The sequence below is a fragment of the Lathyrus oleraceus genome, chromosome 3 (assembly GCF_024323335.1).
Source record: "Lathyrus oleraceus cultivar Zhongwan6 chromosome 3, CAAS_Psat_ZW6_1.0, whole genome shotgun sequence".
Taxonomy (NCBI): Eukaryota; Viridiplantae; Streptophyta; class Magnoliopsida; order Fabales; family Fabaceae; genus Lathyrus; species Lathyrus oleraceus.
The window spans coordinates 322879040-322894059 of NC_066581.1; the positions used below are offsets into that span (position 1 = coordinate 322879040).

The window sequence follows — 15020 nt, forward strand, 5'->3', positions numbered from 1 at the left end:
ATATATAATATAAATAAATTGATAACATATTTCTTTCATTATGCATGAAGCAACCAAATTATGAAGATATTTATATTAATTTTATTCTTCAACCAAATTTTACATTACCATGTATATTATTCGAAATTTAATCAAGTGACACATTTCCACTCAATGGTAGAGTAAAACAATGGTAAATGGTAAAGTGTAAATCATTGGCTACAAACAGATTTGGAACTTTTTACCATCATAACATTATAACAATTGTATTCTTATTTAAAATAAGATATAGATATATTATTGATATCGATAAGTTTATAATTATAATATATAAAAAGTACATAGAGATATTATAATGAGTCATCCTAATTATATTATTTTGTTGGATCCATTTGAATGTGTTAGATTGTATGATTATTTTTTTAGTCATTTTGCGTTTCCATTTGTTGCCTCTTCTAAAAAGCTCTTAACTATCTCAATGCTTGGCTTAACCACAATTTCTTGATACAAATGTTGATAATCTTCCCCCTTCAAAACAGCTTCAAAGACCTTTGTAGAATCAACTTTGTGTACCTTCCACCCAAATCTATTAACCATGTTATCAATCTTTATAAGTTGATTTTCAGCCAAGATGCATGTGTTTTCTTTCATTTCTGTAATAGATTCCTCAAGTATCACTACGCCAAATAAGGGAAAAGAGGACGCTTTTTTTGGCCTATAACAGCGCTTTAAAGCGCCCTCTAATCTGGCGCTGGCATAGGTAAAGACAGCGCTTTTTTTCCTGGTGAAAGCGTTGTCTAAAGTGGCTCTTTAAGCCCTTTAAGGGCCACTTTAGAGGGCGCTTTTTAAAGAAAGCGCCCTCTAAAGTGGAAACATTTAAGGGTTTAGAGGACGCTTTTACTGGAAAGCGCCCTCTAAAGTGGAAACTTTTAAGGGTTTAGAGGGCGCTTTTACTGGAAAGCGCCCTATAAAGTGGAAACATTTAAGGGTTTAGAGGGCGCTTTTACTGGAAAGCGCCCTCTAAAGTGGGTGGTTATTTAAATTTTTTTTTAAAAAGCGCTATATTTTTTTATTTATTTTAGACAACCTGTATATTGAAGCAGTACACCCAAAACTGTATAATTTGAAGCCCTTTTTCACACATTGCATTCAACAAGCCTTATATACAACAATCCATACATATACAAAAATCCACTGATATATAATCGTTTAACTTCTAAAGATTCTAAATATACAACCAATTCATAACTTAAAAAGAAATAAAACTAAGTAGCAAAAGTATCTCTGAGATGTATGTTTTTTTTTGCTAGCAGCAGTCTTCTTAGCAACAACCTCTTTTTGTTCAATATCAATAGCATGAACCTAAAATATCATAAAATTAGTTAGGTGATGTATAAGATCAAGAATTAACATTTTCTATGCATAAATATCATATAATTGTGTTTATACCTTTTTTTTTGATGCAACTGACTCGATTTGCTGCGTAATCCCCTTATATTTTTGGTCCCTTATCTTTTGAAGATAGAATTGATATTTGTTTAGATGGACATGTTCCATTGTCGTAGAGGGATACTTTCAAATATCCAGCATCATCATCATCTACGCGAATGAGGCTTGACGACAATGGAATATCTCCATCTAAACAAATATCAATTGATACTTTCAAGTATCCCTTGCCCCTTGCACGAATGATTGACTTCATAATAGCCATTTTACCTGTAATAAAGAAAACAATTAAAATCAGATGACAAATGTAAAAACAATTAAAATCATAAAAGTCATTTTACCTGTAATAAAGAAAACAATTAAAATCATTTGACCTGTACCTTTTTCACTAAGTTCTCTTTCTTTTCTTGGTTGGAATATGTTCTACATGTCTCTTAACAACACGGACGGTTGGATTGATCCAAATACCCTCATTATGATCATTTCTAATATATGAATCATTTGATATAATATTCTCATCTTGATCATTTCTGGTAAACGATTCAATCTCAACATCAATATCACCTTGATCTCCAGTGTTTTCATCAATTACTTTGTTGGAAAAAAGAACTATAGACCATTTCGTACTTTTTGGATCATTAACATAGAACACTTGTCTAGCTTGAGAGGCTAGAATAAAAGACTCATCTTTGTATCCGACCCTATTAAGATCCACTTGCAAAAATCCTGACTTATCCATTCGAATGCCGTTATTATTTTCAACCCACTTGCAACCAAATATATGAATCTGAAACTTCTCATAATCAAACACCCAAATGCGCTCGATAACACCAAAATACGACAGATTTGCAAATTTGGGGTTTAAGTCCTTCACACTTGATATGTGCATTGCTTCAGCTACCACGGTGACACCACTATTCTGCATAGTACTTTTATCATCTTGTTCTTTGGTATAAAATGTGTATCCATTAATCGCGTATGCGCTATAAGAAAAAACATGGAAACTTGGACCATATGCTAAGCATCTCAACCTTTCTGTTATTGAAGCGGGATCTGAATAATACTTTGAATAAATATGATCCTTAAACCAAGGTATAAAACATCGATTGTGCTCTCGTACTATCCAATTTTCATTTCTATTGGGATTTAAACCTCGGAGAACATCCTTGTGAATTTCAACATACGGCTCAACCTCATTCTCATTGTGCAGAACATACAAATGCACTTGATCCCGTTCGACCCTTGATACTGCCACGATTTTATTTCCAATTAGATTTTTTCCTTCTTTCTTTTCGACAAGCTGAGACTTGGGGAGTCCGATTGACTGAACATTAGACAAATATTCAGTACAAAACTCAATCGCTTCTTCAACAATGTATCTTTCAACCATACAACCTTCTGGTCGACTTCGGTTCTTCACGTACCCTTTTAATATTTTCATATAACGTTCAACAGGGTACATTCATCTCATATAAGCTGGTCCACACAATTGTGTCTCTTTCACAAGATGAACAACTAGATGTACCATTATGTCAAAAAATGATGGAAGAAAAAACATTTCAAGCTCACACAAAGTAATAACGATTTCTTTTTGCAACATTGGTAAGATCGCAGGATTGATCATCTTACTGCAAATTGACTTGAAGAAAGAACACAACTTAGTTAAAGAGCTTCTTACTTTTTCTGGAAGAATAGAACGTATACCTATTGGGAGAAAATGTTCCATTATAACATGGCAATCATGGGTCTTTAAACTCTTTAACTTGAGGTCTTTCATAGACACAAGTCTTCTAATATCTGAAGAGTACCCTTCTGGAACTTTAACTTCACTTAGAAACTTACACAATGTTTTTTTTCTCCTTTCTAGATAGAGTATAAGTAGCAGGCGGTAGATATGTTTGTTTTCCTTTTTCAAGGGTCCTAATTCAGTTCTTATTCCCATCGCTATCAAGTCCTTTCTTGCCTTAAGGCCATCCTTAGACTTTCCTTGTATATTGAGTAACGTGCCAATAACACTTTCAAATACATTTTTTTCAATATGCATAACATCAAGAAAATGTCTCACATACAAGGACTTCCAATACGGCAATTCAAAAAAAACTGACCTCTTCTTCCACCCACTTTTGACAAGTGTCTGGGCAAAAGGCTTGCCAAACTGAGTATCCAAATCTTTCACCTTTTCAAAAATTTGATCACCCGTCAATATAGGTGGAGCTCTGCCTTGTTCTGTCTCTCCATTGAACGCCTTTCTCCATCCACGGTAGTGATGATTTGAATTTAAGAATCTCCGATGACCGAGAAAGACATTCTTCTGACCAAACTCCAAGCGCTTCCAATCTGTTTTATCTTCACAAATAGGACACACACATTGACCTTTTATGCTATACCCTGATAGATTTCCGTATGCTGGAAAATCATTAATTGTGCCAAACAACATCGCCCTCAAGTTGAAACTTTCTTTCCTATATCCATCATAAACCTCCACACCGGTCTCCCACAAAATCTTTAAATCTTCGATTAAGGGCTTCAAGTACACGTCTATGTCATTCCCTGGTTGTTTAGGTCCAGAAATCAACATAGACAATATCATGTACTTACGCTTCATACATAGCCATGGAGGTAGGTTATAAATCATAATAATCACAGGCCATGTACTGTGTGAGATACTCTGGATACCGTGTGGGTTCATTCCATCAGTAGATAATGCCAAGCGAAGGTTTCTTGATTCTTCTCCAAATTCAGGATAATCATTATCAATTTTCAACCACTGTGGTGTGTCTGCCGGATGTCGATACTTTCCATCTATAATTCTTTCATCTGCATGCCAGGTCAAGTGTCTTGAATCGGTTTCACTACGAAACATGCGTCTAAATCTCGGAATAACAGGAAAATACCACAAGACTTTTGCTGGAGACAACTTGTTCTTATATCGCGAGACACCGCATTTAGGACACTCATTTAACGATGCATACTCATTTCGAAACAAAACACAATCGTTTGGACATGCATGTATCTTATCATAGCTCATGCCAATATAGCACAACATCTTTTTGGTCTCATATGTTCGATTGGGAAGAACATTATCCTCAGGAAGCATATCTTTCAAAAGGGCTAATAACTCTGTGAAACTTTTATCCGACCATCCATTGCCCGCCTTTAAGTTGTACAACTTTAATACCGAAGACAATCTTGTGAATTTAGTGCAACCATCATACAAAGGTTTCTCTGCATCACTTACCAACCTCTCAAACATTTCGGGACAATCCTTAAGATCTCCTTCAAGTGCTTCTGCAATCTCTTCAACTCGATCACAATCGTATGTATCTGCGCCACTATAGTTTGAGGCATAGGTCGTACTATCCCCCGGTTCAACATTCTCGTTACTTTTCTCACCATGCAAATTCCAACATGTATAACTTCGATCAATTCCATGCCTCATTAGATGCGATGTCAACTGAACTGCGTCAACCTGTTTCCCATAACAACAACCCAAGCAAGGACATATCATTCTACTGGGGTCTTCGGCGTGCGCAACGGCAAACTTAACGAATTCTGATACCCCATTCTCGTACTCTCTCGACAATCGATTGGAAGACATCCATGTATTATCCATTACTAATTAGAATAAACAAAAAACAATTTCAGAAGAGAAACCAATTTTAGAAGATACTCTGTGCAGGGCATTCATGTCTCCATTTACTCTATCAAATAACATCCATACCTAAACTTCTTAAGTTACTAGCTACGCTATGTACTGGTTGGCTGTTAATGAAGAATTCAAACACATTCGGACCTAGGTTTCTAATGATACTGGTGTTGACACAAAATCAGATGTTCATAGGTCGTATAACCCTAACTACTGGGTAATGTAGTCCCATTGCATGCGCTATCATGGTCACTAAAAACCAACCGTCAATTGCCTAATAAACCCAAACTATTTAAATGACTATGAATATTGAAACTTTACAGGTCGAAACAAACGTAGCATAGACAACAATAACATAAAACTGAAATGGGGCAAAACTAAAACAAAGCAATAGTGCAAGTAATAATGTATGCATCGTGTACGTTTGATTGGTAGAAGGAGGAAACGTCGTAGATCTAACAGAGGTGGAAGGAGAACGCCTTAGAACCCTAACGTGAAAAAGAACGAAAATAACAGAGAGTGAAATAACAAAACGCGCAATATGTTATAATTTTAATGTTTACTAAAGGGGACCTTAGAGGGCGCTTGTGGAAAAAAAGCGCCCTCTAAAGGGGGCCTAAGAGGGCGCTTATGGAAGCGCTCTCTAAGGCTTTCCAGAAGCGCTTTATAAGCTGGAAATGCACATGGACTTATAACAGCGCTTTATTAAAAGCGCCCTCTAAGGGTAACCTTAGAGGGCGCTTTCTAAAAAGCGCCATGTATTGTTGTCCCTCTATCTCCTCCTTATTTTTTCGCTTCACCTTAGAGGGCGCTTTATTACAAAAGCGCCCTCTAAAGTGCGCTGTCTATTGCTCCTTATTTTTTCGCTTCACTTTAGAGAGCGCTTTTGTAATAAAGCGCCCTCTAAGGTGCGCCGTCTATTCCAGTTTTTGGCGTAGTGTATTTTTTCTTTATGAGCCTCATCAAAACCTTCAGCATTTTCTATCTCAAAATAACGTTGAAGTTCAGGAACACCAATTGCTCTTCTAATCCCCATTGTGCAATCTGCTCCAGGGACAAAAAAGTCTCTAATTTCATCAATAAGACCTGCGTCAACCATTTCATTAACTCTTTTGTCTAGATAAGGAAACAAAACAGACAAAGATACATCCACCCAGATGAAACAACAATTATATTTTAAACCAAATGCATAGATTGGGTCATCAACAAGTACTTATAGGTAGGAATTCGAACCACCTACGATAATAGGTAGATGTCCATTTTCGACAATGACATCTAGGATTTCAACCATTTTCTTGCAGAATTCATTCACAGTGAAATCATAATCAGGATCATTTATGATGCCTAACATGTGATGTGGAATCGAACATTGCTCGGATTCTGGTATCTTATTCGTCACAATGTCAAGACCCTTATAGACTTGAATTTTGTCTGAGTTAATGATTTCAGAAGGGAATTGAATACCTAGGTTAATAGAAAGTTTAGTTTTTCCAGTTCCAGTTGCACCCATTATGAATAAAACCTTTTTCTTCTCTGTCATTGTTGAGAAACCGGAAGCCATAATTGTGTTTTTGACGTAAAATAATTAAAATGAGTAAAATATTTTTTTTAGAATCAAAATATTATATAAATTTTTTTTTTTGAATTGAAATGGATTATTCAAAACTATATTCTTAATAAAGATGTGTGTTATACCAAGAGGCGATAGATTGGAACTGAATCAAGAGAATGAAAACTCTTTTGTTAGTAAATTTTTGTTTTGTTGTGTCGCAGAATGAGTTGTTCAAATATATATATATATATATATATATATATATATATATATATATATATATATATATATATATATATCATCTTCGATATAAAAAAATAATTATTAGTTTTGACTAAATTAATAATTTAAGGTAATTAAAATTTTATTTTTGTACTGATAGAATAGGAAAAAAATATAGAAATTCATTATTATGTAAAAAATGCTTAATATTTATTTGGTAAAACCAAGTTAATGAAAACTATTTTTTTACAAATGAGTGGTTTGACATTGTGAATATGAAATATAATTAAATAAGGTAATAATTACTTATAACTGAAACAAGGGTTTAATGGTGATGTTCAGTATTATTCAATAAAAATATATTATTTTATTATGTCAGATTATCGGGATAAATGATTCTCATTGGTTGAAAGTGTAAAATAAATTGACGCTCATTTGAGCCATATCTTGTAATTGTATATATTATTTGTGTATTTTGATTGTGCTTGTAGTCTTAGGACCTTAAAATACTTAATAAACAACAAAAACCATAAAAATATGTTTGGTGGACTATTGAGCTTGATCTGAACTTTTGGACTTAGAACTAGGCAACATTCCCTATGCAAAAAGGACTTGGCCAGTGCCAACATTCTGAGACCAAGTTAGTGTGAAATAAGCCTTCATTTGATGCAAGTCTTGGGATTTATTTGAATTCATCTGTTACATTGTCTTGATGCAAACCGTTATTTTGATCTTGTGTCTAATGCTTTATTCTGAGTTGATCAAGGAGTATTTCATCTGATACATGAGAAGACAAAGAAGACTGCTAGCTATGTGTCATACCCCGATTTTGCTCCTGAATTTTTTTATGTTTGTGTGGCATGCTTGGCCTAACTTTACTTTGGTTTTGTATGAGGATTGTGGTTTTGATCCAAGGTCATGGTGTTGTGATTGTGGATATATCTATGGTCTGGGTCATCTGAACAACCAAGTTTCTTGTGTTTCAATCCACTTTCTAGTCATGTTATTGGTTCATGGATACTATGCCAAAACCCTAACCTTATGGTCTCATTTCATGGTTCCGTTCATTACCAGTCAAGTTATTTTCTTCTCAAGAGTCAAACATTCAAGCCAATTGTGGAAACAATCTCCAATCATTTTTCAAACCATTCCAATCCATTTCATCCATTTTAAACCATTACATGTGATTCCATATAAGAAAATACAAAATTTGAACATTTTTGACCAACTGTTGACTTTGGTCAACAATTGACTTTTTGGTCAACTTTGACCAAAGCCAACCATAATCCAAAGTCAACCCAAAAATTCACCCATAATTGTCCATTAAATATCCATTTACAAAGAAATCAAAAGAAATACATTTTGACCATTTGTTGACTTTGGTCAACAGTTGACTTTTGGTCAACTTTGACCAAAGTCAACTTTCACTTGCTCTTGCCCATCCAACTTGGCCTGGCCTTTTTTCTTCAGTACATCACCCAATCTTCATGTTTGTTGATGAGTTTTTTTTGGTTTTTTCCATTGCAAGCAAGTCCCATTGTGCACCTGCCATGTTATCTTGACATTTTGGCATCAATAACCTTTGAATGTGGTCTGTTCCAAATCAATCTCAAAAGAGCTCTAACAGCACAACCTTGTCACTCACGGTTCTAACCAAAGAAACTCCCCCTAAAACCTGCAGTTGGCACACTTTACTGCAACCTGGAATCAACAGCATTTCATAAGCCAGTGTTGCACACAATAAAACCTGCTCCAAGAACACCGACATCCTGCCCAACAATCCAAAAACAGTTCAGTGAAAAAAAAAGAAGCATAGAGTTGAAGGGTCAAGCCAAATAATATACCAAAATCAAGTTCCAAACTTCTTTCTCTTACAATGAAGCTCTTATGGAAAACTCACATGAGGCTACCAGTGATTAAACTAGTCTTCTGCTGTTACGTGTTTGCTTTCAAGTCCTGCATATTTCGTTGGTTCTCTTGTCGTTTGTACATGGGACTGCTTGAACTTGGTGCTTGGATTTTGGAGGTTTGCACGTCGTCATTTTGAATTGGAGTTATTGTTGTTTGCAGCTGGTGTGCGTGGATATCGTGTTTGGCTTGACGGGATTGCATATATAGCTAGCCCTATAAGGCACAGAATCAGAACTGTACTTCAAGTTTATTATCAAAATAATAGCACCTCTGCTAAGAGAAGTTCCTCTGCACTAATCTGAATAATTTAAATATCACTGTCATCAGCTGCATAGAAGTTGCAATTGTAATCACATTGTATTTTTATCTTACCTGAAAAAGAATAAGGAAATGCAATGAAGTAATAGGGTCCAAATTCATGCGGAGGTTTGTACGTTTGATTACTCAGTGAAAATCCGATTCTTTGAACTTCTGACCTATTGAAATATTGTCCTGTTGGTGGAAAGAGTGCTAGTTGCATTTGAAGATAATCATCACCATTGAAAAAAAGGGGTTTTGTAATGAAACTAAGCCTGGTGTTAAACTCAATTTCACCCATAAGCTCATTTCAAGTGAATGGAAAGTAGTTATGTTAGTGATTTCTCTAAAAGAAGGTCCCCTAAAATAAAACGTCCCTTGATATGGATATGCACATTCGCAACTTTGTGGACTGAGATTTTGATCCGGTGGACATGATCTTCCTCCGCAGTTAGCCAAGCTAGTCGAATAGGATTGTTTCGGCTGTTGCTGGAGGCTGCAGTCGTCTGTATTAGAGAGGAGACCAATACTGCATACTGGATTTCCTATGAGACTGCATAGGTAGAAGTGAAGTAATGAATAAGTCAGGTAAAATGGAGCCGAATCATGTCAGATTAGAAAGAAAAAAAAATGTCTCACATCAATGTGTTTTTGTACTGTGAACCGACTGTCACTTCAACTGCCGGCCAAAGGTCTTCCTTAATTTTAAGCTATGGGAGATGGAATGTGTCATTTAGCCCACTGTCACGCCCAATGCACCTTACTGCTACCTGTGCTGCTAAACTCAGTTACAATCCCAAAACACAAGCCAACACAGTGTGAAACGGCAATAAGGCTTAGCAGCCAACACTTCCTGCTGCAACGAAATGCAGGTCCATAAGCCGCTTCCAACCTACAACAACGGAAGCCAATCAACAAAAACTTCAACTTAAAGCAGGCTTAATCCAGAACTGCAGTGCAAACAAGTATCCAAAACACAAGTCATGAGTACTGCAACACAAGAACCAACCTGCAATGCAAGAACAACTTCACACATTGAAGCATCAATCCATGCTGATCATGATGCCACCTTCCACGCCAGGGTGCATACAAGTTGAACCAAGCTAGTTGCCCTGCTGTAAAACCAAACAAAAACGAGAAAATGATAGAAAAATACTGAAAAATCGCTCACAATGGGAATTCCTCAAGCCATGGTTGCTCTCCGAGAAAGAGCATCGTTCGTGAAAGACTCTCTTCACAGAAGCCAAACCATCACCGATAACATAATTTCCAGTGGCTATTCTGCACAGAATGTTTTTCTCCCTAATGGTAACAATAGTGGCAGGACCTTCGGCCCTGTTGCGGTTTCAAGTGGTTATGATCCTTGGTTACAAAATGGTCTGTTTCCACCTTTACCTGGAAGCCTTAAAACTCATGAGAGTGGTCAGAATGAAAGGATATATGGGAGTCCAAGTGGATCTGCTATCAGCAATGTGCTTGAGTGTTCTCCAGCTAACTGTTGGTCCAAAAATGAACGGCATGCTCATGGTTCTGAGGAAAGCATAGGGAAATCATCTGCTGCAAGGGCCCATATTAGTAGCCTACAACATTCCACACTGGTGCAGATTATCTAACATCATTCAATCTCCATGGCCAACTCAAGAGGTTTATGACAGCCTGGTTAGGGGACACAATGCAGTCCACCATCACTAGTTATTTGCAGTAGTTTGCAGCACAAGGTGCATCAACTATGGTATCATGGACAATGGCAGTAGGAACAGGTCAGCAACACAATGTAGAACTAGACCACACATCTTGGTTCAGGTCCTAACCAGTCTCAATCTAGCCTAACTTAAACCTGCAACAAACCACAAAGTTAACAGCAGGCATAATATTCACAAATTGACTCCAATTTAAAACCAATAGCATGGAAAGCTAACCTTCAGTTCCAACCTTGACAGCATCAGCAACATCAAGTCAATAATGCATAATCACATGTCAAGGTCATGATGCAAGCATATACCCATCACATAACCATGACAACCACCTACCACTAACTTTAGCCATAACAATTCAAAGAAAACCAAAGCACAAGCACACTTGCCTTTAACAATTACCATTTCAGCAGATTACTTTTGATCTGATAACCTCATCTCCTAATTCCAGTTTATCATGTCACCTACTGCAGCCAGTCTATGCATTAAAACCATTAACAATCACTCTTCAAAATATCCATTATCCCAAGTCAAACCAAGCTCACCATTTTTTACTGCGGTAAAAAGGGACACATTAATCAGTCAATTTGCAAAACCTAAAGTGCAAAACCATTAACCAACAGTCAGAGGGCAAAGTCCAAAAACATCCCAAATTGGTATGAGGTCAAAGCAGAGAAGAAAGTTTGTGAAGGATACCTTTTCTTGAATCTAACATGGATAGGGCAATCCAATTTCTGAGCCTCCAAAGTGCTTTGCAGAGTTATTTTTCTGGAACATCAAGGGCACCAATTTGTAACCCTAATTCACAGAATATAAATAGGGAGAATGAATCAGTAAACAAAGGACCTAGAGGCGGAAAAGAGACCAAAGAAAACCCTAATCCAAGAAGAGGAAAGCAACAGAGACCTAGAGGAGAAAAACCTGAGGAAGAAAAAAACCCAAAACCCCAGAACCGTTTACCTGGAGGCCGGCGTCTATACGTTCTTCACCGCCACCACCACGACACTTTGTAAGTACTTCTCCTTCTTTCCTTTTATCCATCTCATGTGCTTGTTGATGAAAATGTTGTGAGAGTTGGGAGGGATTGATTCGCTGAGCTTAAGGTCGAGTGCGAGAGAGATTCGTTGAGAAATTGAAAGAAGCGTGAGGTGAGGAATGTTTGAATGTTGGAGATTGAGAGATGAAGGTTGCATTTCGTGAGTTGGGAGAGAAGAAGACGAGTCTCTGTTTTCTTTTGTTTTCATTTCTTTGTTTTCATTTCTTTTTTTAATTTAATTTTTTTAATCAAATTTGTTTTGTTTAACAGAGATAAAAGATAATAATAAACAAAAACATAAAAAAGGTTTTATATGTTAGTTTTGTTCTTAATCTTTTTTTTATTTATTTATTTTTTCATTCCGGTTTATATATTTAAGGTAGTACTTCAGTAGCATATAACCCTGAGTGGTCTGGTGGAGAAGGGCAGTGTGTATGTTCTTGAGTGGGGTGGGTTCAATACTCATGTGTGACTTTTTTTTGGCATTTTATTTCTTTTAGCTATATTATTTTTTCTTTTAGCATTTTAGTTTCTTTTTATGTTTATGCCTTTATTACACTCATATGTTCATTTTGTTAATAATGTAAAGTTGTTGCATTTTAATTCAAAACCATTTTAAAACTATAAAAATCATGTTTTTCTCGATTTAATATCGAGCCCATTTTTTACACCCTTGTAAGTCGATTGCTTCTTAAGCATCGCCATCGACCTCACATAGCTTACTCTTGAGCTTTCTTACAATGAGCCGGTTCCTTTGCACTTACACTCATACATTGTTTAATGCTTTATTATTTCATTCTTTGATTATTTGATTCGATTATATACTTGTTTATATCTTACTTGTTTGATTAACTGTGGCCTACTTGTATGGTGTTTGAGGCATATATTTATATTGCTTGATTGCCATGTCAACCCCCATTCATAACAAATGTATCCCTCTCCCATGAAATGTATAATATTCTTTCATTCTTTATTCATCTGTTAATACAAGAAATAAAATGAACACCCGATAACCATTTCAAAACAAGACCAAAACCTCGATCCAACGTCGAGTAATCATTTTTCAAAACCTAACAGAATCAACACGTATTCATCCACCCTTTTGTAAGTCGATTGCTTTATGCATCGCCATCAACCTTGTAAGCCGATTGCTTTATGCATCGCCATCAACCTTGTAAGTCGATTGCTTCATGCATCGCCATCTACATTTACCCCACTCCTCTCCTTGCTCCATTCGTCGATCCTCGTTCCGATTAGGTAGCACCCATTAGATAGAACCCTTTGTATGATAACATAGGTAGAATTCCCATATTATTTGCATGTTAACATTAGGTAGATATTCCCATTTGTAAATCCTAACACTTAAGTACACATTGCATGACAACTCTAGGGCAGAGTTTCCCCACTTCTAGACCTTTCCGAGCGTCTCCGATCTTGTGGCATGTAGTCCGTTCTATTGCAAAGAGGTAACTGCCTAAGACTCGATTCAGCGAGCTGCGACACCTACTGCTAGGACATGAACACATTGCCCACTCTCCTTTGACACAACTGGTGTCCTCCTTTTGTAAGTCCATGTTCAGATGGCAACCCCTATGAAGGGGAACTACGTCGCCCTGATTCTCATACCAGATGAGGTACGTAGGCAGGAGACCGTGCGAGGTCTCTCCGGGCGCCCCTTTTTCTTTTTCCACCTTTTGTCTTCAACCCTTCTGTGTGTGTTGTTGTGTGCTTGGAAGCTGATGTAAGTCCATCGAGTGGCATTCGGGTTCCAGTGTGGGTTTGTTTTGGGTTCGGATGCTGACATAAGTCCAGTGATTGGCAGTCGGGCTCCACGTTTGCCTCTTTGTGTGTGTTTTGGTTCGGATGCTGATGTAAGTCCAGTGATTGGCAGTCAGGCTCCACGTTTTCCTGTGTTTGTTTGTGTGCGTGTTAGCCGAACTATGACAACTCTGATTCTCATGTTCATATGAGATACGTAGGCACAAGATGCGATGTCTTGCCGAGTTTGACTAACAACTAACAACTAATCCTTGTTTGCTTTCGCCCTCGTTGCGATCCTTTCTCTCGCCCTTGTTGCGATCGAGACATTCCCTTTCTCTTGCCCTAGTTGCAATCGAGACCCTTATTCCCGTAGTTTGTTTGAACTACGTTTTGCTCTGATTCTCATCCCCGATGAGATACGTAGGCATAAGACGCGACGTCTTAGCGAGCACACATCTCTTTCACCCATAGGTAGCCGAGCTACGAAGACTCTGATTCTCATTCCAGATGAGATACGTATGCAATGGATGCGATATCTATGCGAGTCATTTTTCTTTTGACCCCCCCTTCTAGTAAATAGTACATTAGATAAACGCACACCCTTTAGACAAGAAACAACAAGAGTGGATCCCGTAGAGTACTACGGATGCGTAGGGGTGCTAATACCTTCCCTTCGCATAATCGACTCCCGAACCCAAGATTTGGTTGCGAGACCTTGTCTTTTCCTTTCCTTTCTCCAGGTTTACTTCGAGCGTTTCCTTTCCCTCCTTTGGGATAAATAACGCTCGGTGGCGACTCTCCTGTCATCTTTTTCTTTCGCCGGTTGTTTCTTTGCGTACCGTATTTTTCGGGTTGCGACAGCTGGCGACTCTGCTGGGGAACGAACCTAGAGTCTTTGGTTTCCCTAAGCGAGTCCCTCCTAGCTTTTGTAGGTTTCTTGTTTATTGGGTGTTTATTCTTTTGTACAGTTATTTATTTTCAGCATTTACCTGCTTTACCTTATTGCATTCATGTACATATGCTTGCTGTATCTGTGGGTTGTTTGTTTGTTGGGTTGGGACTGTTCTATGAGAGATAAGCCCACTACCTAGGCTTGAGTGTACACATAGGTGCTAGAGTGGATAGTCATGAGGCTTGCGTGGTATGTTGCTACGTTAAGTCGTTCATGAGACCCACATTCCAGACGAGGTTTCTTTTGGATATATTCTGTCCTATGGGTGTTCCATAACGACAGATATTCCTCTAGAAATCGTCGACTCTGGTGACCATTTCCCGAGAACTCAGTCGAGGCCTCTCCTCCGAGACGTGATTATGTTAGCTCTGGTGGGCGCATTCTCGCTGCTCAATCCGAGGACCCCGAGATTGGGAACTTGCTTTAGGATGTCCTGTTGAGGGGAGTCAGTAGAGGTCTTTTATCCCGTAATAATGCCAAACCTTCAGTGGTAAACGTATTATTCTCGACTGAAGGGCTGAAGC

The 15020-nt window shown here is 37.5% G+C and overlaps 1 pseudogene; it reads right to left on the bottom strand.

The window, feature by feature from the left end:
- Positions 1-405: 405 nt before the first annotated feature.
- On the bottom strand, positions 406-6632 carry LOC127131079 (adenylate isopentenyltransferase 5, chloroplastic-like; annotated as a pseudogene).
- Between the last annotated feature and the right edge of the window lie 8388 nt (positions 6633-15020).